This window comes from Macaca thibetana, chromosome 9 (assembly GCF_024542745.1).
Source record: "Macaca thibetana thibetana isolate TM-01 chromosome 9, ASM2454274v1, whole genome shotgun sequence".
Classification (NCBI taxonomy): domain Eukaryota; kingdom Metazoa; phylum Chordata; class Mammalia; order Primates; family Cercopithecidae; genus Macaca; species Macaca thibetana.
The window spans coordinates 34,411,083-34,438,623 of NC_065586.1; the positions used below are offsets into that span (position 1 = coordinate 34,411,083).

General features: G+C 40.5%; 1 protein-coding gene across 25 annotated transcripts in view; it reads right to left on the reverse strand.

Moving 5' to 3' along the window:
* The window catches only part of PARD3 (par-3 family cell polarity regulator), a 717,622-nt gene that overhangs the window by 547,036 nt on the left and 143,045 nt on the right, over positions 1 to 27,541 (reverse strand). The gene's annotated exons all lie outside the window — the stretch shown is intronic.

A 27,541-nucleotide genomic window follows, 5' to 3' on the forward strand; every position in this document is an offset into this window, starting at 1 on the left:
AGTGATAGTAATCAGAAAAATTGTATTTTGGGCTATTTCAAGGACTGTATTCTTTAGAGGGAAGCAAATTATGTTCAAACATTTTTTAAAAAGGTAATATTTGAGAGCAGAACCCACTGAGGAAAAAAAGCCCATTTCCGATACTAAAATGTGCAACATATGATGTCCTTCTAGAGCCCTTCACCCACATCATGCTCTCTTAGCCACCAACGAAGAATCCCACTGGCTTCTTCCCTCACATCCAATAATACTCTTTCCTCAGTCCCTCAACAGAAACAGGTTAGTCATGTTTAAGGACTGAAAAGTCATACATCTTCACCTTTGCCCTTGTTTTGACAAACTTTCTCTTCTCTAAAGAAAAAAGAAGGCCGGGCGCGGTGGCTCAAGCCTGTAATCCCAGCACTTTGGGAGGCTGAGACGGGCGGATCACGAGGTCAGGAGATCAAGACCACCCTGGCTAACACGGTGAAACCCCGTCTCTTCTAAAAAATACAAAAAACTAGCCAGGCGAGGTGGTGGGCGCCTGTAGTCCCAGCTACTCCGGAGGCTGAGGCAGGAGAATGGCATAAACCCGGGAGGCGGAGCTTGCAGTGAGCTGAGATCCAGCCACAGCACTCCAGCCCGGGTGACAGAGCGAGACTCCGTCTCAAAAAAAAAAAAAAAGAAAAAAGAAAAAAGAAAAAAATGCTCCCACAAGGAACACAAGAACAGCATGTATAGCACGAGATACTACACGAGCCATGACGATGAATCCAGGTTTGGAAGGTAAAGAGGAAAAGACTCAGACCAACATCACAATTTTATATAAAAATGCATTTGAAACTGCCAGGTGTGGTGTGCACCTGTGGTTCCAGCTACACAAGAGGATGAGGCAGGAGGATCACCTGAGCCCAGGAGCTCAAGGATGCAGTGAGCTATGATCACACTTGTGAACGGCCACTGCACTCTAGCCTGGGCAACATAGCAAGACCTCATCTCCAAAAAAAAAAAAGAAAAGAAAAAAATGCATACGAAGATGGGATTTCTGGCCTTGATCATTCCAGAAGACCCAGAGATAGCCTCAGCATGTCCACTGGCTTAGATTTTGCTCTTTTTGACTTAGATTACTTGGAGATGTGATTACAGGGCTGAAAGAGAAATTTTTGTGCACATGTACACAGACACACACACCCAATCATGGTAAGATGCATGCTTATACACTGCTTCACATTAAGACAGAGACAAGTTAACAGAACAATTCACACCTTGTCTTTATTAATTGCTTGAATATTAAACTGACAACCTTTATACAAATATGAATGTAATCCCATGGCTCTAATGGGGACTAGGTAGATAAACACATTTGGTGCCAGTAAAATTGCAAAAAAAAAAAAAAAAAAAAGGTTCAAAGAACTATCGTAAATATTATTCCACTACTGGCTCCAGGGAAAGAATTTGCAAATACAAAAAATGGCAAGATTAATAGCTAACATGTATAAGGTGTTATCATATAACAAACAATGTTTTCACCATCACAACATCCCATGCAATCGGTACAACTGTTATCATGATTTTACAGATGTGCTATAAGGTTAAGTAACTTGCCCAAGGTCACACAGCCAATAAACAGCAGGGCTGAACTTTGAACTGAAGCCAACAGAATCCAAACTCTGCTCTAGAATCCAAGCTGCACTGCCTGCCTTTCTATGGAAAAATATCTATAACTCTACAGAATAGAAGTTCAACTGATGAAAAAGAGAGTTCCAGTTTCCAAAAAAACTCCTGCATTGCTAAGTTATATCACATTACACACAAAAACCAATCACAATCTACTTCTTACTTCTCCCATTTCCCACAACCCATTTGCCCTGCGATCACAAGATGCTCCAAGTTCACCTCTAATGTGGAGCTTGCAAGATCTTCCATTCTACAGCTCTTCCCACTGCACCATTCCACATGCACACTTTCCTTAATTCCGATCGATGCCCAAAACAATTCTGACCCCCACCTTTTCTAACATTGCCATCTGTCCGTGACTGCACACACCTGTTACCAACTTTCCTCATCAACACTCCCACTGCCTTACGGTAAGAACCATTAAATTAGCACTTAAAAATTACCTTGTATTCTTGTCATGAAAGCAGACGCACCCAGGACAAATCCTTTTTCTGAGCCCAACATTTCCACCCACCACTTGTTAAGCACATCAACAACTTTTATAGTAATACTTGCAATTCGAACCTTCTAAGGAAACAGCTACTCCCTTTATATAATATCATATGACTTTTATGTGCCTTAACATACTTGCTCTGCAATCTTACCTGTGTTATACTGACAATTTGAAGACGAGGTCTGTTCAAAGGAAAAATAAACTTAACGCCCTATCAAACCATTACAAAATGGCGATCAAATTGTATGCAACATAGAGTTACACGTGAGTTTCTCTTCTAGGGCCCCTTATTTAGCATTTTTCACAATGCATCTGTTTGTCTATAAATTGTTCTAGGATATTAGTTCACATTGATTTGTGTGTTTTTTCTGTAACACACATTAGGCACTGCCCTAGCCTGTATTTCTCCTGATCATACAGGACTGTGGGTGTGTGTGAGAGGGAGAGATGTTCATGACATCACAACCAACCCTCGAGAAAAGGGCAGAATGCAGAGGAGCGTAAATTACTAGTGCATGATTCATACTCCAAAACTCAACTCTGATGTCTGGCTTTCAAGACCTTCCATTTTATGGCTCTTCCCAAGCTATTCTCTACCAACCCCGCAGAAGAGGGCAGAATGCAGAGGAGAGTAAAATAAGGGGATGAGAACACTGACGAATATAGCCATCGTGCCTTCTTCAAGAGCAGAAATAAAGTTACCTTACAAACTGTTTAACCAAGAGCCTGGAGGATGACAATACAAAGACTAGACACAAGGGGGAGCCAGTGGGTTCATCTTAAAAGTAACTGGAGACTAGGAAATTGGGCTTTTAAGAATTTTAAATTCCACAGACAAGCCACAAAATGGGAATGAATGAAGTCTAAGAGGAACAACAGATGCCATGAAGGAAAGCAGCAAAGAGCAGGAGACACGGAGATTTCTTGTTTTTAAATTCAGTTCTGAACTGAATTAAAAAACCAAAAGAATTTTAATCGTGTTCTTCAATGTGAACTTAAAAACAAACAACATTTGAGAAGGATGGCTTGGGAATGGCTCACTCACATATTAGCAAAATGTCAAAACTTTTTACGGTATACAAATTTGATGTTGAAGAAAAAAAAAAGCAAAGAGTAATTTTTAAAATTCCCTTCCTTTGTTAAATTTAGTTAACACCACTGCCCCCATAAACCACAAAAATTGTAATGTTAATGGGCTTCTCTTAGCTTCTCCTATATTGTATTCTATTTTTAACCTTCAAGATTAAAAAAAAACTTTCTGAAATGCATGTCAGTTCCAGATAAACTGACCTTAATTTCAGGAAGTGTTCTATGATAAATATATTGTCGATAAAGGTTTTAAATATTGCTACTGAAGATGTAATTATAGATGCTCAAGTTTTTGTACTATTGAAGTACATTAATTAAAACTTGGCACAGTTGAAGGAAATCAGAGAACATATGAAAAGAGGGTGACGTGCATTCATATCGAGGATAGCATAATTATTACTTTTGATAAAGATGTTCGGAAGAAGGCAAGAGCGCTGTGCCTGTAATAACTTTAATCATCGTTCAATACAAAAGAACCAATCCATCAAAATCCAAAGGGATTTGCTTATTGTTATGCTTTTAGAAAGCTCATCAGGTATTTCCAAATGCTTCCTAATGACAATAATTAAACATCTGGTAATGGTGACCTACTTGTGGCTGCTGAACTTTCTTGGATAGTCTTTTGCATTAATTATGTACATGCTGGGAACTGAGAGAGAATTTACATTATGAATAATAACTCAGGACCACAAGAGAAGTCAGAAACCGACAGGGGCACCTCCCTGCTGTCCTCACTGCTATCTGTATTAAGGCCTTGTTAGCGCTCTTGTATTTGGGAACAGATGCTACATAAAAATTGCAAAAGCACCAAGCTAAGGCATGCATGCATCTTGATGTAAACATGTTGTGAGGAAACAGCCTTCTAATAAACATTCAACACTGTGCCTAAGGGGGGAAGAGGCAAGCTGTCACATTTTCTAAATTTTCTCTGTGTGGAATTATGACCTGATACAAAGTTTGACCCTAAACTTATCAAATAAGGCCCAGGTCTGTTGGCAATAGCATAAATAAGAAAAGCTAGATCACAGCTGGGCACGATGTCTGTAATTCCAGCACCTCTGGGAGGGCTGATTCATAAGTCTGAGATCAGCCTGGGCAACAGAGGAGACCCCACCTCTACAAAAAAAAAAAAAAAAAAAGTCAGAAAAGCCAGATTGAGAACATGCACACTTTCAAACATTTCACAGTTCTTTAAATTTTGGGGTGAAATGGGAGAGAAAGGTAGGAACTGAGACAATGAAGTTTTTATTGGCCTGAAATTCATTTGATGATAAAATAATTATTGTCAAAAAAAAAAAAATAAGTCTACTGGGATCATTTGACAATCACCTGATATCCCATTTATTCTCATGATTTTAGTAATTAACACATCACTGCTACCTTTCTGCTTCTTGGCATTTTTTTTGTTCTTTTTTGGTTTTTTTGTTTGTTTGTTTGTTTCTGTATTTGTTTTTGAGATGGAGTCTTGTTCTGTTGCCCAGACTGGAGTACAGTGGGTTGCCCAGACTGGAGTACAGTGGCACGATCTCGGCTCACTGTAACCTCCGCCTCAAGTGATTCTTGGTTCAAGTGATTCTCCTGTCTCAGCCTCCCGAGTAGCTGGGATTACAGGCACACACCACCACGCCTGGCTAATTTTTGTATTTTTAGTAGAGACGTGGTTTTGCCATGTTGGCCAAGCTGGTCTCAAACTCCTGACCTCAAGTGATCCGCCTGCCTCGGCCTCCCAAAGTGCTGGGATTACAGGCGTGAGCCACCACGCCCGGCTGCTTCTCAGCTTTTTAAGAGACCAACAACATGAGTGGATTTATTCAAATGTTTTTTTAAAAATGTGTTTTACACCTTTTGGTAAAGATGTAAAAATAAGTACTAGTACTAATAACTAGATACTATTTTAAATTACAGTATTCCTTAGAATAAATTCAATTACCTGAATTCTGAATATCATTTAATAAATGCCAAAAATAAGGTCAGGATCCAGTAAGGAAAACAAATCACAAAACAAATCCTTAATATAAGGAAGAAGGTAAACAGGTAACTGCAGCACACCTACCACCCACGGAGCTGAGAAAATTCAGTAATGAGAACTTAGAAGCCTGAAAGTGGCACCAGGGGCAGATGGTACCCATCCTCTGAGGAGAAGATGCCGGGTGCTGAGGCTGAGGCTGAGGCTGAGGCATGAGGAGCTTAGCAGGACCTCCTGAAGCTGGGACCCTGCCCCACGTGGGCTGGTGCTGATTCCGTCAAGGGGGCCTAAAGATGTGGACAGGCGGGGAAAAAGTCTAAAAACTAGAAGGAACTGCCAATTAATGACTACTGCTGGGCAATGCAGACAGGAACAGGAAGCAAACAGGGGACATGTCCCCCCTCCTACCTGCCAGGCTCCAGCTCCCTCTAAAGCTCCAGGAAGCAGCTGGCAAAGGAAACGTCTCCTCAAAAAGCAGAGCACAAATGGCTGAACTGCAGCTGAGAAATAACAACTTAATCCCAGTGCATTCTCACTGAGCCTCAATTTCCTCACCTATAAAATGGATAAAATACCAGAGCCCATTCACAGAGTTCATCACATGTGTTAAAGTGCAGCACTTGTAACTGTGCATGTCACAGAAGACATGCTAAATTTATATATATTATTTTCAAAGTGTTTTAGTTTCTACAATTTCACTGCTTAGAATTTACCTACAAATTCCATGTTCTTAGTGAAGAGAAACACAGTGCAAGAGCACACACAGCGCTGGCTTGATGCACACCCTCGGGAATCGGATCCTGAAAGGCAGACCCAGCACAAAGCGAGGAACCAGGAGACCCGCACCTCCCAAGAGGCTCTGCCTCCAACGAGCCTTGATACACAGGGAAAACCAACACCTGTCATCTGCCCTGAGTTTCTTCCACTAAATAACAGAGCAAGAGAAAACTATGTCTAAGGGGTTTTTTCCCCCAGTATTTAAAAATATATTACAAAAACTCTTTTTAGTTTTTTTAATGATCTAATTTGCCAAACTTGCAAAAAAGTAGAGAGGATAATTTAATGAACTCCTATGTATCACTCACTCGGCTGCAGTAATTATTAATCTTCGCCAAAACCGTTTCATTGCTTCATTTTTTAAATTTTTGGCTGGAGTATTTTAAAGGAAGTGCCACTCACGTTGTAGCACCCAGGGGCCATTTCTTAATGGTTCATAGGATTATGCCAGATGATACATAATAACATGTAAATGAAGACATAATAGCATACAGGAATAAAGGTGTATTAATTCTTTTCCTTAAGGTATACATCTGGATCACTTTTTATTTTCCCCCCACTGTGAATCAATTTACATTTTTAATGTAAAAGGATGGTGAAAATGACTCCACTGAAAAAGCCACCAAGCTCCACTCAGGATAACGCTATTAATTTCTAATTCATACCACCTGACTCAGTAAAGCCTTACTTCTCTTCTTCCTGTAGTGCAAGTTAGTACCTAGTTAGAACCTGTTTTACTAAGCCACGCCATCTAGGTTATAAAACACAAACCCAAGGGCCTTCAATGATAGGTACTTTTATTGAAATTAGCACTATTGTTGCTTCCGAACATGCATTTTCTTCCCTAGAAATAATCCATTCAAGGGTTATTTACATTAGCCACAAACTAGAATTAGCATCTTCATTTTCATAAAATGAATTTACGAAAAAGTACTCAGAAATCTCTCAGAATTTATTTAACTTTGTGTAAGGTAGAAAACCTATTAATTTAAAATGCATATGTTTCCCCCAAATTGTCCCCTCTATTGTTGAAATAACCCATAACATCAATAACTCTAAGAAAACACAATGTAAACTGTAACCTAAAATACTAGCCAAACATAGCTACATATTACATGCAATTTTTCCCCCTGCCTCTCCTTCCATTGCGTGTATTTCTCTCCCAACTCAAATTATTGGGAAGATAATTCTATAATTTGAAACTAATTTCTAAATATTTCCTTGATTTTAACTAAGGCTTATCATAGGACAGAAGTTTATGTAACCACAAATAATATCTCGATAAATACTTACATTATCTATGTTTATTTTTCTCTAAACAGGGGCAATTTGAAAGTTAGAATAAAATTTTAGTACATAAAGAACATCTTTAACACAGGGTTATTTTCAAAGGAGCTTACACAGATGTATGTCACCCCGCGCAGGGCTGCTGCACACACCTGGGTTTAAGGGAGCCTCGGAGGGCATGGCCATGTACATGGCAGCCCTCATCACATGGATGCTGAAATGCAAAGCAAAACCGGGCAAATGGAGATGCATTTGAGAATAAAGTGTATGTGTCATTCGCTCACTGACCTGAATGCACACTAATGCACATGTGAACAGACAACTCTCAGGGTTAGAAAGTGTAAGTTCAGCAACCACTAGGCATCCCTTGGCTGAAGTTGCCAATACCAGATTCCATCAGTACCAAACAGGATAGCAATTTCTGCACAGCAAGAATGCAAGGAACTAAGGCACAAAACAGAAGCTATGCTTGGCTGTTTCCAGACTGGAAAATTATTTTAAAACATGACATGGAAATACTGTGTTTCATTATAATTTAAAAAAATTTTTTTTGGTTGTGTGCCAATTTATTCCTAATACTCAATACTACCACTGAGGAGCTGAAACTACTGACATAATGAAATAGTAATGTAAATAAGTGTTACTCTTTAAAAAAATTGAATTGACAACATTCGTTTCTTTTGCACATTAAATTCGCTTTTTACATGGGGCAGAAACACTCAGATCATGACTAATGGAACTGGTAGAGATAGTTTAAGGATACTGTGTAACACAGAGGGTTTCAGCTTTTGACATAAGATAGCCCTTCAGAGCATCGTGGGAATCTCAGATAAAAACTCATTTTTAATTGAAGCTATAATCACTCTACTTGAGAAACAAGGAACAAAAAGATACATTTCTTGTACCCAAGGTGCTGACAAAGCTACTCATCTATAATTAATAAAGGAACAGTTTATTATGAAACAATACAGTTTCAAATATGCTAAAAGAAATGTACAAATAAAGTACCTCGGGACATTTACACAGTGCAAATGTCAAACTTTTGTATTGATCATGCCTGATTAGGGTCCGCTTTTTTCCCCAAATTTGATGAAAGAACATGAATTGGCTAACCACCGCTCTGATGGCCTGAGGGAGTTAATCAACGCGAAGCAACTTGGTAGGAGAAAAACAGGGGCAAATCTATTTTCTACGGAGGTTAGAAAAAGCAAGTGAGAGCTATTAGTAGAGCCGAATGTTTCATTGCATAGAATAAAGGGGAAAGAAGCAAGAATGAACATGACCTATTTATTCATCTGCAGCAAAAACTGGGTCTGGCTATGGTTCATCCATCATCTGGCCTTCATCCAGATTCAATGGTCTACAATTAAAGAATCACAGAGATCAGAATTATTATCAAATCTTGGGCAAAACAGCTGTCAAAGGAGGGACCTCCCAGACAGTAAATGAGATAACAGAGAAAAGAGGCTCTGGCTTTCAGACAAGTCAGTGTAGAAGGTAGGGCATTTTATCCAATCGATGTTAGATAAAGGTTCCAAATCATGGAGTAGTGCAGCAGTCCAAGAAAGAGGCAGATGTCTAACCTGCAAGTCCCACTGGAAAGAAGATCCTGCAGCCAGATCCTGCACATAAGCAGCCTGGGGAGAGGGTCAAATTCTGCTCCTTTGACCTGCAGGCCTAACCGTGAAGGCTACTACCAGGCAGGGAGCTACTTAAGACAATTGCTCGGCTGACATCTCAGAGTTCCTAAAATGAACTTCTGATCCTTTCATCAGTATTCCTCATTCTCAAAATGTTCCCTTTCCCCAACATCACTGATCATCAGAAAAATGCAAATCAAAACTACAATGAGATACAATCTCACCGCAGTTAAAATGGCTTTTACCCAAAAGCCAGGTAATAATAAATGCTGGCAAGGATGTGGAGAAAAAGGAAACTTCATACACTGTTGGTAGGAATGTAAATTAGTACAACCACAATAGAAAACAGTTTGGAGGTTCCTTAAAAACTAAAAATAGAGCTATCACATGATCCAGCAATCACACTGCTGGGTATATACTCCAAATAAAGGAAATCAGTACATCAAAGAGATATCTGCACGCCAGTGTTCATTGCAGCACTATTCACAATAGCCAAGATTTGGAAGCAACCTAAGTTTCTATCAACAGATGAATGAACTTCATATATATAGAAGAAACTTCATATATAATAAAGAAAATCCGGTACAAACACACAATGGAGTTACTATTCAGCCATAAAAAAGAGTGAGATCAGCCAGGTGCGGTGGCTCGCACCTGTAATCCCAGCACTTTGGGAGGCAGAGGCAAGAGGATCACTTGAAGCCAGGAGTTTGAGACCAGCCTGGGCAACATGGTGAAACCCCATCTCTACTAAAAATACAAAAATTAGCCCAGTGTGGTAGTAGGTGCCTGTAATTCCAGCTACTCGGGAGGCTGAGGCAGGAGAATCCTTTGAATCTGGGAGGCCGAGGTTGCAGTGGGGCGAGATAGTGCCACTGCACTCCAGCCTGGGTGACAGTGAGAAACTGTCTCAGGACAAAAAAAAAAAAATCAAACTGAAGATCATTACGTTAAGTGAAACAAGCCAGGCACAGAAAGACAAACATCACATGTTCTCATTCATTTGTGGGAGCTAAAAATTAAAACAACTGAATTCATGGAAATAGAGAGTAAGATGATAGTTAGCAGAGGCTGGGAAGGGTGTGGGGCTGGGAGCAGGGGAGTGGAGTTAAAGAGTACAAAAATATAGTTAGAATGAATAAGAACTAGTATTTGCTAGCAGAGCAGGGTGACTATAGTCAACAATAATTTCATTGTACATTTAAAATAACTAAAAGAGGCCAGGTGCAGTGGCTCACGCCTATAATCCTAGCACTTTGGGAGGGCCGAGGCGGGCAGACTGTCTGAGCTCAGGAGTTCGCGACCAGCCTGGGCAACATGGCAAAGCCCCGTCTCTACTAAAAATACAAAAAAATAGCCAGGCGTAGTGGTGCATGCCTGTCATCTTGGCTACTCGGGAGGCTGAGATAGGAGAATTGCTTGAACTCGGGAGGTGGAGGTTGCAGTGAGTTGATATCGCACCACTGCACTCCAGCCTGGGCAACAGAGCTTTGTAACATGAAGGATAAATGCTTGGGGCAGATAACCCATTTACTCTCATGTGATTATTAGCCATCACATATCTGTACCAAAATATCTCTTATGCCCCATAAATATACACACCTAATATGTATCCACAAAAATTAAAAATTAAAAAAAAAGTTCCTTCTCTACTTCCAAGCATCTGATTTTAGACGAAGATGGAGCAGACAGGCCCACTGAACACAGGGGAGTGGTGCCCTGTTTGTGCTTCAGAGGTTCCAGAAGTGTCAAACATTTTAAAGAAGCTGTGTCATTCTTCCATTCATCCACAAAACTTTTCATTTCCCCCTCAGTTTTTGTTATTCCCAAAGAATTCTTTAAAAGAAAAAACCAGAACATGTATTCCGTGACCAATTACTGAAATTCTGAAGACAAGCTGGAGGCTACAGTAGCTGGCCTTTGGGACTGGGTGCTGCCCTCCATGAAGCCCGGGCCTGAATCTGCAGTGTACAATGTTTAGGCGCCTCATTCGACCAGCCCTGGTGTTGCTTTGTCTTTTCGCCTTGGCACTCCAGTTCTGCCTTCTCTTGGCTTAGTAGGCTGGGGCCTCAGGGCCATAGCAGCACAGGGAGTGTGTCCGGCTGCAATGCTTCCTTAAGGATGACACTCCCTTCCTCACCTCGCTTCTGCCGCCAAGACCAAAGAGACCAGAGGTGCAAGTTCTTGTTTTTAATACATCTGGTTATGTCACTGTCTGAATCGATAGCAAAGGCAATCGGAAACCTTTTTCTTTTTTCTTTTTTTTTGAGACAGAGTCTCACTCTGTTGCCCAGGCTGGAGTGCAGTAGCATGATCTCGGCTCACTGCAACCTCTGCCTCCCGGGTTCAAGCGATTCTCCCGCCTCAGCCTCCTGAGAAGCTGGGATTACGGGCGTGCACCGCCAGGCCCAGGTAATTTTTATATTTTTAGTAGAGGCGGGGTTTCACCATGTTGGTCAGGCTGGTCTCAAAACCCTGACCTTGTGATTGGTCCACCTCGGCCTCCCAAAGTGCTGGGATTACAGGTGTGAGCCACTGCGCCTTTTTTTTTTTTTTTTTTTTTTTTGACAGTGTCTCCCTCTGTTGCCCAGGCTGGAGCGCAGTGGTATGATCTCAGCTCACAGCATCCTTTGCCTCCCGGGTAGCTGGGATTACAGGCATGCACCACCACATCCAGCTAATTTTTATATTTTTAGTAGAGACAGGGTTTCACCATGTTGGCCAGGCTGGTCTTGAACTCCTGACCTTCGGTAATCCGCCCACCTTGGCCTCCCAAAGTGCTGAGATTACAGGCATGAGCCACTGTGCCTGGCCCAGAAAACATTTTCTTAGTCAAAGTGGCAATTGCTACAGTCTGTCATTTCAGAAAAAGCTGTGAAGGTGTGTGCCAGGCAGGTCTTAGTGTGGAGAACGTTGAATCCCCTCCCCTGAGTCACTTCTCTTCTATGATGGCTTACAGAGAATTGGCAGACAGTACAGAACTGCTTCCTGGTGGGTGGGTGTGGTATGTGTGTGAAGAGAGAGGGAGAGACAGGGAGGGAAAGAGAGGGTGAGAGGGAAGGGGATCCTACTGAATAGAGGCAACATAAGTAAAATCAAAATTACAAATTTTTTTTTAATTAAAAAAAAATCTGCCTAACTTTTCATGCCTAATACACTCAGTTAAAGTTAATAATAATAAAGATTTCCAGAATGTGTTTATTAAAATAGCAATTCAAATAAGCTAGGGGATAATCATACTTAAAAAGAAATTCTAAGGCCGGGCGCAGTGGCTCATGCCTGTAATCCCAGCACTTTGGGAGGCCAAGGCGGGCGGATCACCTGAGGTCAGGAGTTCAAGACCAGCCTGACAAACACGGAGAAGCCACGTAATTACTGAAAAAAGCAAACAAAAAAAGCCAGGAGTGGTGGTGCATGCCTGTAATCCCAGCTCCTCAGGAGGCTGAGGCAGGAGAATCACTTGAACCCGGGAGGCAGAGGTTGCAGTGAGCCGAGATTGTGCCATTGCACTCCAGCCTGGGCAACAAGAGTGAAACTACATCTCAAAACAATAAAAATAAAAAAGAAATGATGGGCCTGGCACAGTGGCTCACACCTGTAATACCAACAGTTTGGGAGGGCGAGGCAGGCAGATCACGAGGTCAGGAGTTCAAGACTAGTCTGGCCAATATGGTGAAACCCCGTCTCTATTAAAAATACGAAAAGTAGCTTGGCATTGTGGCACACGCCTGTAGTTCCAGCTACTCAGAAGCCTGAAGCAGAGAATCACTTGAACCCGGGAGGCAGAGGTTGCAGTGAGCTGAGATGGTGCCACTGCACTCCAGTCTGGGCTTTTTGAGACTTCATCTCAGAAAAGAAAAAGAAAAAGAAAAGAAAAATTCTAGGCTGGGTGTTCACACCTATAATTCCAGCACCATGGGAGGCCAAGGCAAGAGGATTACTTGAAGCCAGGATTTGAGATCAGTCTGACAACCAAGTGAGACCCTGACTCTCAAAAAAAAAAAAAAATTAAATTAGCCAGGCATGGTGGCATATGCCTGTAGTCCCAACTACTTGGAAGGCTGAAGGCTGACGCGGGAGGATAGCTGAGCCCAGGAGGCTACAGTAAGCCAGGATTATACCAGTGCACTCTAGCCTGGATGACAGAGCAAGATCTTATCAAAAAAAAAAAAAAAGAAGAAGAAGAGAAAAAAAATTCCCATGTTTTCATGAACCACTGATTTCTTTATCCTTAAATAGAAGCCAATTCTCAAAAAAAGAAAAATCCCCATTTAAGTACAGAAGGTACATTACTGAACTCTGGCATGTATATATTCATACCATGCTGACTAATTACATGGCTGATCAAACAGCCAGAAACTGATCCTGATTCCAATTACTATTGCGTCTCTTCAGGATACAGAACAAAAATGTATGAGAATCTCAAGTTCTTCATGCTCCTTGACAAAGCTTAGAAGTTAATTCAGTATTACCATTAGACTCTAGGTGGCACTCGAGGAATTGCTCAAGAAAACTCCGAGCACACTGCCAGATACTTAGGTCCATCCTTACTAACCTCCAGGAGTCCATAAAAGGATTCCTCAAGTGTTGTGCTTCTGCTTCTGTACTCCTTCACCTCACCCTCAGCCCTCCAGGCAGGAAGAGAGAGACAGGGCAGGCACATCTAACATGGGATTGACAGTTCCAAAACCTGAAGCCTTCAGTTTTCAATCAGACCTTGTTTGGAGGACCTAATTTGGAAACCAGACCTTGATTTGCATACAGAACCTTCCACCTCACCTACCCCTGCCCCTCAAAAAAAAAAAAAAAAAAAAAATTCAGACCTTTCAGAATATTTCAGAAATATTCTAAGCTTGGCTGGGTGCAGTGAGTCACACCTGTAATCCCAGCATTTTGGGAGGCCGAGGCGGGTGGATCACCTGAGGACAGGAATTTGAGACCAGCCTGCCAACATGGTGAAACCTTGTCTCTACTAAAAATATAAAACTTAGCTAATGTGGTGGCGCACGCCTGTAATCCCAGCTACTCAGTAGGCTGAGACACGAGAATCGCTTGAACCTGGGAGGCGACCCAGGAGGCAGAGGGTGCAGTGAGCTGAGATCACACCACCACACTCCAGCCTGGGCAACACAGAACAGACAGTGTATAACAAGATTATTGATATGTATGTTGAGAAATAGGTTTGAAAATCCAAGAACAAAATTCAAACATTAAAATGAACAAATCATCTGCAGCAAATCTAGATAGCTGGTAGGAGTGATATTTCTGCTAAAGAAATGCCAATAGATCAAAAATAAAAGTTTCATTTCTAAAGAAAGAACAGACTAAACCCTTCCCACAGGGTTTCACAAAGCACATTTATCAATGTCTAAAGCATCCCGGAGGCAGTGGTGGGAAGATCAATGGTGCCTTTCTCTGCAGTGGCACTTACCATGGTGTTACTGATAGTAGTGCAGGAATTTAAGGCTACAAAACTGTCACCTATTCATCACTGAACCATAAAAACACAATGGGGGAAAAAAGATATTTGATAGTCTTTGGCACTGAAAAATGCCAAATGATTTAAGATGATTTTGTTTCTAGCCACATTTGAAAAGTATTTGCTGGATGATTCTAAGCATGAAGGCATTCATATAGGGGTGATATCGGACAAACTCATCTTTCTAGTCCAGTCCAGTAAGACCAGCCCCAAAATTGACAGCCAGCTTGAACAGGCATGGTAAATTAAGCAGAATATAAATATCAGCCACTGAGGCTAATGTTTTTTTTTCAATTCCACAAGAAGCAAATAATATTGTGATGATATTATTTATTATCAGGGTAATACATCATGCTAAGCTCCATTCTCCTCCGTGGGGCCTGACGGAGAAATCACCTGCTGCTTTAATGTTCCAACGTCACATAAAAGGGAATGAGAAGGAGGGATGTTCTGAAACCAGAGGAGGAGGAGGTGCAGTACACTCATGGTGCACGTCTCCTGCTCAGCCTTTAACTTCCTTCATGGAGTGAGGATGGATATGGATTGTCTTCAAGCCGCCTGAAATGGTCAAGGTGGAAAAATAAGCAAGAGAGTAACTACTATGGGTTCACAAATGCAAGAAAAAAAACAGCTCAGCAAGAAACAATTTCTCATCTACAACAACTACAAGCGAAAACCATGAAGACTCCAGGACTGTGTGCCAAGACAAGCCTCTTTTCCGGCAAATGTCTTGACCTTATCAAAAAAGTTCAGTAAATTTCTTGGCCTTATCAAAAAAGTTCTGTGGTTACTAGCACAAAAATACATTCCTATGGAGAACCCTTCTCTTTTCATTACAGTATTGTCTATCATGGGATTTTGTGGGTGCTCTCTGCCTGATATAACCTGCTCAGTGTAACTGAATCATTGTTACTGCATCATATCAAAGATCTGAACTAGGAGTGTTATCTATCACAGTTCACATCCATGTGAGTAGCTTCAAGAGAGTTCAAAATCTAGGAAGAGCAGAGAGAAGATGATGAAAAACAGACACCTCTCCTCCTCCAAATCTGGCTCTATAGCATTCATTATTGTGACTCCCACAATACATATATTCAAACACAGGAAGAAGAGAACACTCCAAAGCCTTTTATCTTCCAAGTTATATCTTATGGTACATATTTAATCTTCATTGATAAGCAAAAGAAGAAAAACATGGCCAGGCCCAGTGACTCATGCCTGTAATCCCAGTACTTTTGGATGCTGCAGTGGGAGGATCGCCTGAGCCCAGGAGTTCAAGACCAGGCTGGGCAACATATCAAAACCCCATCTCTACTAAAATTTTTTAAAAGTTTGATTTTTTTAAAAAAGAGAAACTTATTTGCATAATAGGATCTTCTCAAGGCAAAGATAGATTGTGTATTAGTTCATTTCCATTCCATTCATTCATTCATTCATTCATTCATTCAACAAATGTTTACTGAATGCTAGAACATTGTTCTAGGACATGGGGATATAGCAGTGAACAGAACAGATTAAAACAGGTGGGAATGTAAATTAGTACAACCTCTATGAAAAACAACATGGAGATTTCCCAAAGAACTAAAATTGCAACTACCATTTGATCCAGCAATCTCACTACCAGGTATATACCCAAAGGAAAAGAAATCATTACATCAAAAAGATACCTGCACTCATATATGTATCTCAGCACTAGAAACAATAGCAAAGATAGGGAATCGACCTAAGTGTCCAACAACAGATGACTGGATAAAGAAAGTGTGGTATATAGACACAATTGAATATTATTCAGCCATTAAAAAGAATGAAATCATGTCTTTTGCAGCAATACTGATGGAACTGGAGGCCATTATTCAAAGTGAAACAACCAGAAAGTCAAATATCACACGTTCTCACTTATAAATGGAAGCTAAATAATGTATACACATGGACACAGAGTGTGGAATGATAGATGGTGGGGACTCAGGAGGGTAGGAGGATGGGAGGGGGTGAGGGATGAGAAAGTACTTCATGGGTACAACAACATACATTATTTGAATGATGGTTAAAAGCCAAGAATTCACCACCACACAACATATCCATGTAACAAAACTGCATTTGTATTCCTTACATTTACACAATTTTTAAAACATCTTATTTAAAAAAAAAGAAAAAAACAGAAAAAATTACCATACCTACTAACAAAATTATGCACTGTAAGAGAGAAGGAGGTGATAATTTGCTTGCAACAAATGAAAAGGAACAGGACCCTTCATAAAATACTTATTTTCACACAATTTAATGATTTGATGTTCTGAGTATCTGCATCAAAATGTGATTTAAAAAAAAAAAATTTATCTAAGGTATCTGACACCTCACGTGGTCCTCAAACATAGGTACAAAAAAAATTCCAAAAGCATTTGTTTAAAATTTGGCTTTCGATCCTATGATAAAAGTAAAATTCTACTAGGAAGAATAAAAATACAAAGCTACTTGCGTGTCTAAAAGATCTATAGTGAAAAGGTCATTCAACGAAAGATAACCAGAAAATGGCTAACAAGAATAAAGTCATAGTTTACGTTAACAGGGCTGAGTGATTCTTTATTAGTCACCAGGTTAGAGACTTGTATATTGACTTTTTAATTCTGATCCCAAAGCAGGTGGCTTATCCGTACTGTTACCACCGATAAAGACCATCTCTCTGGCCTGGGAATCTGAGCAGCAGTTGGTGGCTAGCCTCCCATCTCCACGCACAGGCACCTCTGCAAAGCTGCAGGTGCTTCCTCAGAACTTGAGAAGCCTCAAAACACAAGGGACGCCTTCATGAAAGCTGACACTAATACCAGTCAGCACGTGCACACCGGCTCACCAGGCCACCGCTGGCTCTCAGGCAGGTGATCTGCACCACTATGCTTATGATTTCTTACTGGGGTGAGCACAGAGCAGATGCTCAAATGCCATGGCTTCTTTCTCAAATCTGTCGCTAAACAGTTCTATTATCTTCATATCGCCTGGCCACTCTAGACTTCAGTTTCTTCACCTGGCAGTGTTTAGGTCAGATTCACTTCGGGACCTTTGAGGGAGGGAGTGAGGATACCTGACTAGCCCCAGCCCCATCCCACTACCACTGGAGATTCTGATTCAGCGAGTCCTAAGTGGTTTCTGGGCATCTATGGGGTGGGATGTGTGAATGTGTGCATGTTTTAGAATATCTATAAGCCCCTAGTGAAAGAAATCCTAGACTAAGAAATCCTAGACTAAATGACAAAGCCAAAGCAAGCTATAAGAATTCAGGGTCCGATCCAATTCCATCTGTGAACAGTCGTAATCCCTTCCCTTGATCAAAGAACTTTGTTGTTGGTTTTGTTTATGCTTTCAATCTTGTTTTTAAGACACAAACAGGGAAGGAACTTGGATCGTCATTAACCTGAAGCTGTGTGTAACTGGACCTCCCAGAAAAGACAAGAATGCATTTCTACCTCCTCATTTTACAACTGATTACTTTAGCAACACATCAGCAGCCATCAAGCTTTACTAAATTGAGACCAGACCAACTCCAGAGTCATCCGACAGAGGCAGATGAGGTAGCATCTGGCTAGAGAGATGGCAGGCACCTGTCAATGGCTGCTCTTGCAAAAGTTACTGAGATTCACAGTAAGAATTACAGCCTTCAAATCAAAAGGAATAAGCGTTTAGGCTGCAACACATAGCATAAGACAGTTGCTGTGGAACTTTGCCTGTGAATATAACTTCTGTTGCAATGTCATGGCTCCAATGGAAGTGGAGAAACATTATAAGGAAATAGTTAACTGCTTTCTGCTTTTAAGAAATAGGTTTGAGTCAGGTAACCCAAACATATCGATAGATATTCTAACACTATAAAATGTTGATTTTGGTAGGGAAAAATAAAGTGATGCATGCAAGTCAAACTTTCACATTAAATAGGATGAATTTAAAACCTCCTTCCTCAAGTAATACATTCGTCTAGGCCTCAATATTGAAATCTTAATTTTAAAAAAACTTCAAAATTTTTTGGTATTTCATATTAAACTATAGTGGTAAAAAACTAAGAAATCTTATACGCATCACAGCAATGAATACAATCTTTCAAACTGCAGAAGAAAACTAAAATCAAGAAAAATACCAAGGAGTTCCTATCACCATACAAGGCCACAAGATAAATTTAAACATCAGGAAAAGTAGAAACTGAAAGGGGTAAAATGCTTGCCAAAATAAGATTATATGTATTTCCACATCAGGGAGAACTGATTCTTTTCAGAGTTAATGTAAGTTGTTCTATCTTTTGCAAAGATCAGCATTAACTGTACAATCAATCTGTACTTCTGCAAGAATTCAGAAGTAGCACTCCTAAGGAAAAAAAGAAGTAGGTCATGAATTACAAAAACACGCTTTACAGTTCTAAAGATATAACTCTTAAGATTTACATATCACAAATAACTGGGCTTAGTTACATATGACTTTTATTCAAAAGGATAACCTTGGAGGCCAAGGTGTGAGGATTGCTGGAGGACAGGCATTCACGACCAGCCTGGGCAACACAGGGAACCCCATCTGTACAAAAAGTAAAAAATTAGCCAGGTATGATGGTGCATGCCTGTCAGCTACTGGGAGGCTGAGGCAGAAGGATCACCTGAGCCCAGGAGTTCGAGGCTGGACTGAGCCATGATCACGCCACTACACTCCAGCCTGGGTGACAGAGGAGGATTCTCTTTTTTTCCAAAAAGAATAACCTCTCTCCCTTTCATGACTGCCATTAGTATTTATGCATAATTTTTATCTTTCTCACCCACACTTAAGATCGAGTACAACCCTGAAGACTTTTAAAGCACAAATTAACATAAATTACAGTGCAGTTAGTTCACAACCCAAAAAGGTAAACAAAAAATTTACCACCAGCTGAGCACCCACTCATTCTAAACAAGCAGCTACAGGTTCCCAGGCAGCATGCTCCATTCATTCTGATCTTACAGAAACAGCTCCTCGCTGTGATCATATAATCATGTAACTAACAGTTCTCAGTATGTACCCTGTTTCCTAACTTTAACTGCATTATATCCACTTGGTATTATTAAACACATGAATGGCCCAGTGCACTGGCTCATGCCTGTAATCCTAGCACTTTGACAGGCCAAGGCAGGAGGATTGCTTGAGGTCAGGAGTTCGAGGCTACAGTGAGCTATAATCACACTACTGCACCCTAGCCTGGGTAACAGAGTGAGGCCCTACTTCTAAAAACACGTAACAAGTATGTTCCTTGTAGAAGAACTGTTGCCTTTCGGGAAATATGTATTAATCCTCTAACTAAATGATCTACGTTTTTTTCCTTCAAAATAAGCAATGGTTCCATGTTGATCCTCCTGTACTTTGACATCTGCTGCCTGCTTGATTAGTATTATGAAGTGGCAAAAATTCTATCTGGAATAAGGGACGTGGAATAAGGGTAAAGCTTAAAGACCTTGACCTGCCTGATTCTTTCTTGACTGAACTGTAGTCAGCAATCTTTTTTGTTGTTAATACCTCTAGGATGATAAATTCCATCCTCTCTCTCACCTACGTGTACTTCATTTCTCTTTAACATCTAGGGCTTCAGTGATCTAAAATATTATATTCGTAAATCCAACGTTATCTCAGAATAGTTTAAACTTGGCTTCCATTTCCGGGAAGAAAAAAAAAATCTTAACAGAGAACCAGGAAGCACCGGAAGAATTAATGCTCAACACACTGCATAATATTTCCTTAAAAATAATGTTCAACACACTGCATAATATTTCCTTAAAAATAACTAAGGAGAACCTGCTTCAAACCAAATCAGGAATCTCTCTATCTGGGGAGAGCATGCTTTTGGAAGAAAGCTGATTTGCCACAGATTAAACTAAACATAGCAAAAACCTAAAGTGTTTTTTTTTTTTTTTTTTTTCATTTTAAACTAGTATCTTGAGTACTGTGGAATGCACATTTTTACCTAGTTACATAAAGCTAAACTTAATTATTTCAAAAATTATAAGCTATCCTAGAAAATATGAATTATATTTAAGTTGTGGAACCTCTCATTACTTGTGGTTAGTAAAGGAAGCCAGAACACACAATTTGCACAACACAAGAGTAACAAGAAATCAAGTTTCAGAATATTTTCATATTTACACAGGAAAGCAATGTCACAAACTTAGCAAAAACACATTACTCAGGCCAGGCATGGTGGCTCATGCCTGTAATCCCAGCACTTTGGGAGGCCGAGGCAGGCGGATCACGAGGTCAGGAGATCAAGACCATCCTGGCTAACACGGTGAAACCCCGTCTCTACTAAAAATACAAAAAATTAGCCGGGCGTGGTGGTGGGCGCCTGTAATCCCAGCTACTCGGGAGGCTGAGGCAGGAGAACGGTGTGAACCCAGGAGGCAGAGCTTGTAGTGAGCCGAGATGGTGCCACTGCACTCCAGCCTGGGCGACAGTGCAAAACTCCATCTCAAAAAAAAAGAACACATTACTCCTTTAGGGCTGGGGTGACATCGGTAGCGAACACCACCTTTTCTGCTATGATTAGGAAACTAGTAATGAAGACAATAAACACACTACAAGTATCCACACACATATATTCTGTTTTCTATTTAGGAATCAAAGTTATTCTCTCCACTACAAACAAGAGACAGAGAAGAGAAGAGATCGAGACAGGAAATTGAGACCAGCCTGGGCAACATGGTGAAACCCCATCTCTACTAAAAACACAAAAATTAGCCAGGCGTAGTCACGCATGCTTGTTATCCCAACTATGTGGGAGGCTGAAGACTCATTTGAACCCAGGAGGAAGAGGCTGCAGTGAGCCAAGATTGTGCCACTGCACTCCAGCATGGAAGACAGAGTGAGACTCTGCATCAAAAAAAAAAAAAAAAACCCCACAGGAGGAGAGTTCTAATTCCCAACTTGTTACAGATTCTTAACAAGTAGTTCTCTTTCTAGCACAGCACTTAGCCAGAACATAGGTATGTTTTAATATTTTTTGATGAACAGTTTTGTACTTAAAATTATCCTGGTTATCTCACTAACAAGAAGTAACACTGTCTATTGTAAAAAGAACGACTGTATAAAAAGCACCTCTCCACAAGACATCCCCACCAGCTCCTTGACAGTTTAACACTGCCACAGCAACACCTGAAAGTTACCACCTTTTTTCTAGAAATATCTGAATAATCTGTCCCTTAATTTGCATTAATTAAAAGTGGGTATAAAAATGACTATAGAACTGCCCCTGAGCTGTCACCCTGCATGCACTGCCTAGCAGGTAGCTCTGCTCTGCGGGAGCAGTCACAGAGCTGTAACACTACAGCCTCAATAAAGCTGTTTTCTTCTACCAACCTGCACACTCTTGATTTTTTTTTTTTTTTTTTTTTTTTTTTTTTTTGAGACAAAGTTTTACTCTGTTGCCCAGGCTGGAGTGCAGTGGTGCAATCTTGGCTGACTGCAACCTCCATCTCCTGGGTTCAAGCAATTCTCCTGCCTCAGCCTCCTGAGTAGCTGGGATTACAGGCGCACACCACCACGACCAGCTAATTTTTGTATTTTTAGTAGAGACGGGGTTTCACCATGTTGGCCAGGCTGGTCTTGAACTCCTGACCTAAGGTGATCCACCTGCCTCAGCCTCCCAAAGTGCTGGGATTACAGGCGTGAACCACAGTGCCCGGCCCTCACTCTTGAATTCTTTCCTGAGCAAAGCCAAGAACCTTCCCAGTCTAAGCCCAATTTTGAGGCTTACCTGCCCTGCATCAATTTAACTATAATTCTACTGCAAGCCAATTTGAGTAGAACATAGAAAACTATAAAACAACACACCTTACTATGTTGTCTTCACACATGTATATGCACATAATAGCTATTATAAATCTCTAGATTGCTTAAATACAAAATCCACCCAATTTGCTTTGCTTCTTACCTTTTCTAGCAAGGGAATTCACAATTACCTTAAGGCCTTACAAGATCAAGGCAGAGTTATTTTGAGTTGTGTCTTCTATTAATACCTCTCTGAAAAGGAAGTCTTTTTAACAGGTAAGCTATAATCTATAAATCTCTAATAACAGCTTTTAAAGCTTTTTCGTTGAATTTTTAAAAATCATCTAACTTTCTGAGTTAGCATCATCGTTTTTCTGCTGTTAAGCAACTTTGTCAGATTGTATCATTCTGATGACTTCTACATCTTGGTTGTTATTTTCTATATAATCAAAACCTAGAAGTCAGTATACAGATTCAGATGTACAGATAATCATAACATAGGTGTTAAAGAAGATGATTGAAGTCCATGAACCCAGTCATGCAGACATTTGGATGCATGAATTTCAACCATTTACTCCAAAAACCATGCTCTGCTTTTGCTGAGGCAGAAATTTCAATCATCTATGCTATAAACTGAACCTCTCACCCAGTGAGCTCAGAAAGCTCCCCCAATACATGATATTTTAGCTGCTGCTTCTCTTTTTTTATTCCATTTTATACAATATCCCAACCTTTTTTTTTTTTTTTGAGGAATGTGAGCCAAAGTTTTATTTGTTCATTTCTTGCATTTAAAGTGCTCTTCAATGACATCCTTGGCCTGAGATTCCTTATAACTGCCACAGTCCTTAAATACTAAACAACTGCAACCAGCCACTCTGCAGGGTCTTCCCTCTGTCAGTATTACAGAGGCCTACCCATTCCCTAGTTTCTTGTTTTCGTCAACTTTAATTAGGCTAATCTGGTATTCAGCACATGGGCCTCCACCAACTTAACACACACAAACGCTCATCACAGTTGGATACAGGCACACAAAGATGGGCTTGGTGCTTGTCTAAGGCTCTGGCAGCTCCGGAAATCCCACGTGCTGGGCCGTCATGGACGAGAGTGGTCTTCAGCACCCCTTGTAAAGCAGTGTTAACATCCATCACACCGCCAGCAGCAATGTCCTCCTCAGCCACCAAGCCAGGCCACAGGCAATGAGTGAAGCCCCATCTTGAACGCACCCAAGGCTCCGCCTCCATAACTCAATAGCAGCAGGGAAAAAGCATGGTCTCAATTCTCTTGACGAATCTCAGAGGTATTATACTCTTATTCCAATTACATCTCCCTCCCCCAAGAAACACACACAAAACAATTTCAAAATTTACGTTTTCTATGGCAACCTCACCTCAAACAAAGTGATGCACAAAACTGAAAATATACGGCTGCTTAAATGTCACATCCTGGCTCCTAGCAGAGAAACAAAATGCTCTGAAGAGGGGATGGTTCCTGCTTGAGGGGGAAAAAGTCTGTCTTTCTTATCAGTGCTCCATCCCACAATAAACAAATGATCTAGGAATTTTGTACAAGAAGTCTACATGATTTTTCATCTACCCACAATGTCCCCCTCCACACACATCCTCCAAAAGGCCACATCTCATCAATAAGATGAAAAGTAATTCCATTTTACCTGCCAGCTTAGATTATTAGAACTTAGTAATTTAAAGGCATGTTTACAAAGGCAGAACATCATCATTATCATCACTACCACTGGAACGACATGCAATTAGAAGTCGTTTAGGGAAGGAAGTTAGAAATGCTCGGCAGAATTTAATTAGACAAATTGAGTTTTGGCAGAGATCTCTAGGTCAACACCCTACTTCTATAAACAATGTCATGAAATTCTTAATAACAATACAAGGCACTCATACTTAAATTCTCAATTGGCAAATACCAACACTTAGGCCACCACCCTCAGGTTCAAGCAGTTTTAAACTCTATGATTCTTCAAAAGGGAAGAGAAAAAGATTCTGCCGACTGAATCAGCAACAATACTTTTAGGCAGTCTCTGAATTTCCTCATTCATTTCTGGTATTACTTTCTGCATAGTCTATACAGGAGGTTTAAAGTCTTAAAAATAGGTTTTATTCTGCGTCTTTACTCAAATTACATTAATTTGAAGAAAATATCATCACAATGAAGAAAATCAGGTTTGCTGAAAATTCTTTACCAACAAACATCCAATATGGTGGCAGTTTCTGCTGAAGGAAGTAAGTTATATATAAAATAATTAAGAGATTTGGAATGTCTTGGACTTGATTTATTTTCAGTATTTCAGGGTTGTCCATGATAATAAGGAAAATATAAGAAAGATGATTAAACTGACCAGGCACAGTGGCTCACATGTATAATCCCAGAACTTTGAGAGGCTGAGGCAGGAGGATTGCTTCAGACCATGAGTTTGCAACCAGCCTAGGCAACATAGTGAGACCCCCATATCTACAAAAAAAATAAAATTAACAGGGTGTGGTAGCACATGCCTGTGGTCTCAGCTACTTGTGAGGCTGAGGTGGGAGGAATGCTTCAGCCCAGGAGATTGAGACTACCAAGAGCTGTGGTCACGCCACTGCACTCCAGCCTGGGCAACAGATCTAGACTCTGTCTGAAAAAAAAAAAAAAAAGATGAAACTAAAACAATAAGATTTAGCAGACATACGAGGACCAAAGTAAGTGTAGAACTGATGACACATTAATTTTAAGTGTCCAATCTATAAACCATTAAAAGATATTCCCAAAACACACATCATTCATAAACTGGCCAGAATCAATATCACACATTTGAACTGAATTTGTACTAAGAGGGAAACAGTTCTGAAGCACCTATCCGTAATGCTGCAGGGCACCATTCTTCCCCGGGCAGGGGGACACAGATATCATGACCAACTCTCAATGGTTTCACAGCTTGAAAATCACCATTCTAATGAAAGACCACTGGAGGGCACACATAACCCATGGCACTCATCCAAAGGTAAAAACAAAAAAGCATATTTTATGTGCAGGGTAATCTTTACTTTTTACCTGTTATTGTTGTTTGGTAATTACAAACTAGTTCCAAAAACATCAAGAAAAGGAATCTTTATAACACTGTTAAAAGATCCACTATGTATTGATTGTATAGCCTAAACTTATACCATCATATATCCAATAGCTTCAAAGAACTCTTTTAAAAAAATGATTTTTTAATTTTTTTTTTTATTTTTATTTTTTTAAGAGAGGGTCTCACTCTGTCACCAAGGCTGGAATGCAATGGTGCAATCTCGGCTCACTGCAGCCTCAACCTCCCCAGGCTCAGGTGATTCTCCCACCTCAGCCTCCCGAGTAGCTGGGCCTATAGGCGTGCACCACCATGCCTGGCTATGTTTCTATTTTTTGTAGAGACATGGTTTCACCATGTTGCCCAGGCTGGTCTCGAACTTCTAGGTTCAAGTGATCCACCTCCTTCGGCCATCCAAAGTGCTGGGATTACAAGCACATACCACCATGCCTGGCCCAAAGTATTCTTCAGAAAAAATATTTTTAATTCTGAACAATCTACAGAACTGTGAAATTACAGAAACACTAATTTGCTTTTATTCTATTATTTTGTTATACATAAAAATCAACTAACCCCTTTTAGTGAGATGTTTTGGTAAAAACAGGGTCTTCATTAAAAACATGTTTTAGTAAAAGATTCCATATGAGTAATAAGGATCTGCTAACATCACAACTTGTTAGTATTGCGGCATATAGTAATTTAAACCCTTGCAATAAATGAATAAACATAAACACTAATAACTAATAAGCATTCACAAACGAATTGATAGCACAGAAAATATCAGTATGATTTTAAAAACAGAAAAATCATCAAAAATTAATCAGGAAACTTTTTAAGGAATAAACACAAAGAATAAGCATGACTTTCAATTCTCCCCAACTAAAAAAAAATTAAAGGAGTGTTTTAAGGAAGTTTCTGTACCAACCTGCCTTTTGCTGACTTCTGAAGTGGCTCTCTTGAGGTTCAATGACCTTGAAAACCTTAGCGCCTTCACCGAATCCTTCCGAGGGGTCCCAGAAAAAGAGTAATACCTCTTTGCAGGTTTCTCCTTCGCTCTGTCTGCCATCTCAATCCATTAGGAAGGCAAAATCCTCAATGGCATAGACTTCAAAACTAACTACAGAATAAAATGATCCCCAAAAACACAGTCCACCCAAAACGTAAACAATCTGTTTTGCTGAGTCCTCAAGGAAAGGGCAAAACCTCAAGTAAAGGGTAAAAAAATGGAAAGCAGGTGGAAAATAGGGGAACGGATTCCACCACCTAAGTAGCCCCTCAATGGACAGCACAGACGGCATCCAGCAGGGTGGACTCCAGGTTCACCAGGGAAACCAGGCACAGCTCAACTGCACCAAATTAAAACTGCACCAGTCAAACAGGCCAGAGGTAGTTTGTCAAGAGTAAAACAGGGTGTAGCAAAACACCCAGGAGTCAGCAGCGTGTGAGCGCACATCGGGTTCAAAGAAGTCTCTCAAGGCATTCCTTGCCAAAATAGACAGAGGGCTACAGGATAGGATCAAATCACCACTCCTACTTCAAACCAGGAGCCCTCAGAGTGTGACTTGTTTGTTAAGCTCTTTGAGCACTCTCTTCTTCCAGTGAATGAGAAATGTAGTGATCGGATGCTCAAATGCACACATTTTACTCAGAGAAATACAGAACAAAATAGTCGCAAGCATTACGAATTAGGAGTCTGGAACACCGCCTGCCATGTCACAGAAAGAGGAGGAATCAAAAGGCAACAGGAACATCTTTCCTTCTCAGGTCTCACTGAACTGAAGTTGAGCGCAAGAACAGGTCATGAAAATAAGACAAGTCGTCTGTGCGGGAACAGGGATGGAACCAGGGTCCATTATCCTACGCGAATCACCAAATCAGACACTGCATGTTCCACTTACAAGTGGAAGCCAAAGAGTGGGTACATACAGACACACAGAGCGAATAACAGACACTGGAGACTCCAAAAGGTGGGAGAGTGGGAGGGGTGAGGACAGAAAATTACCTTCTGTGTACAATGTTCACTATTCAAGAGAGGGATGCACTAAAAGCCCAGACTCCACCACTAACCAATATGAGCATGTAAGAAACCTGCACTTGTACTATCCAAATATATAAAAATAAAAAAATTTTTAAAGAAAGAAAATAAAACATAAGAAAATGGAGAAATAGGTCTCTAGAGAAAGTACCGAATACTAGGAATATCTGCAATACAATTATACTTATAATACTATTAACAATAGACACCCACAAAACTCAATGCTTTAGGACACGTACAAGCCTAACCCAAGGACTGAAAGATACAGTACATTCAGGCTGGAGT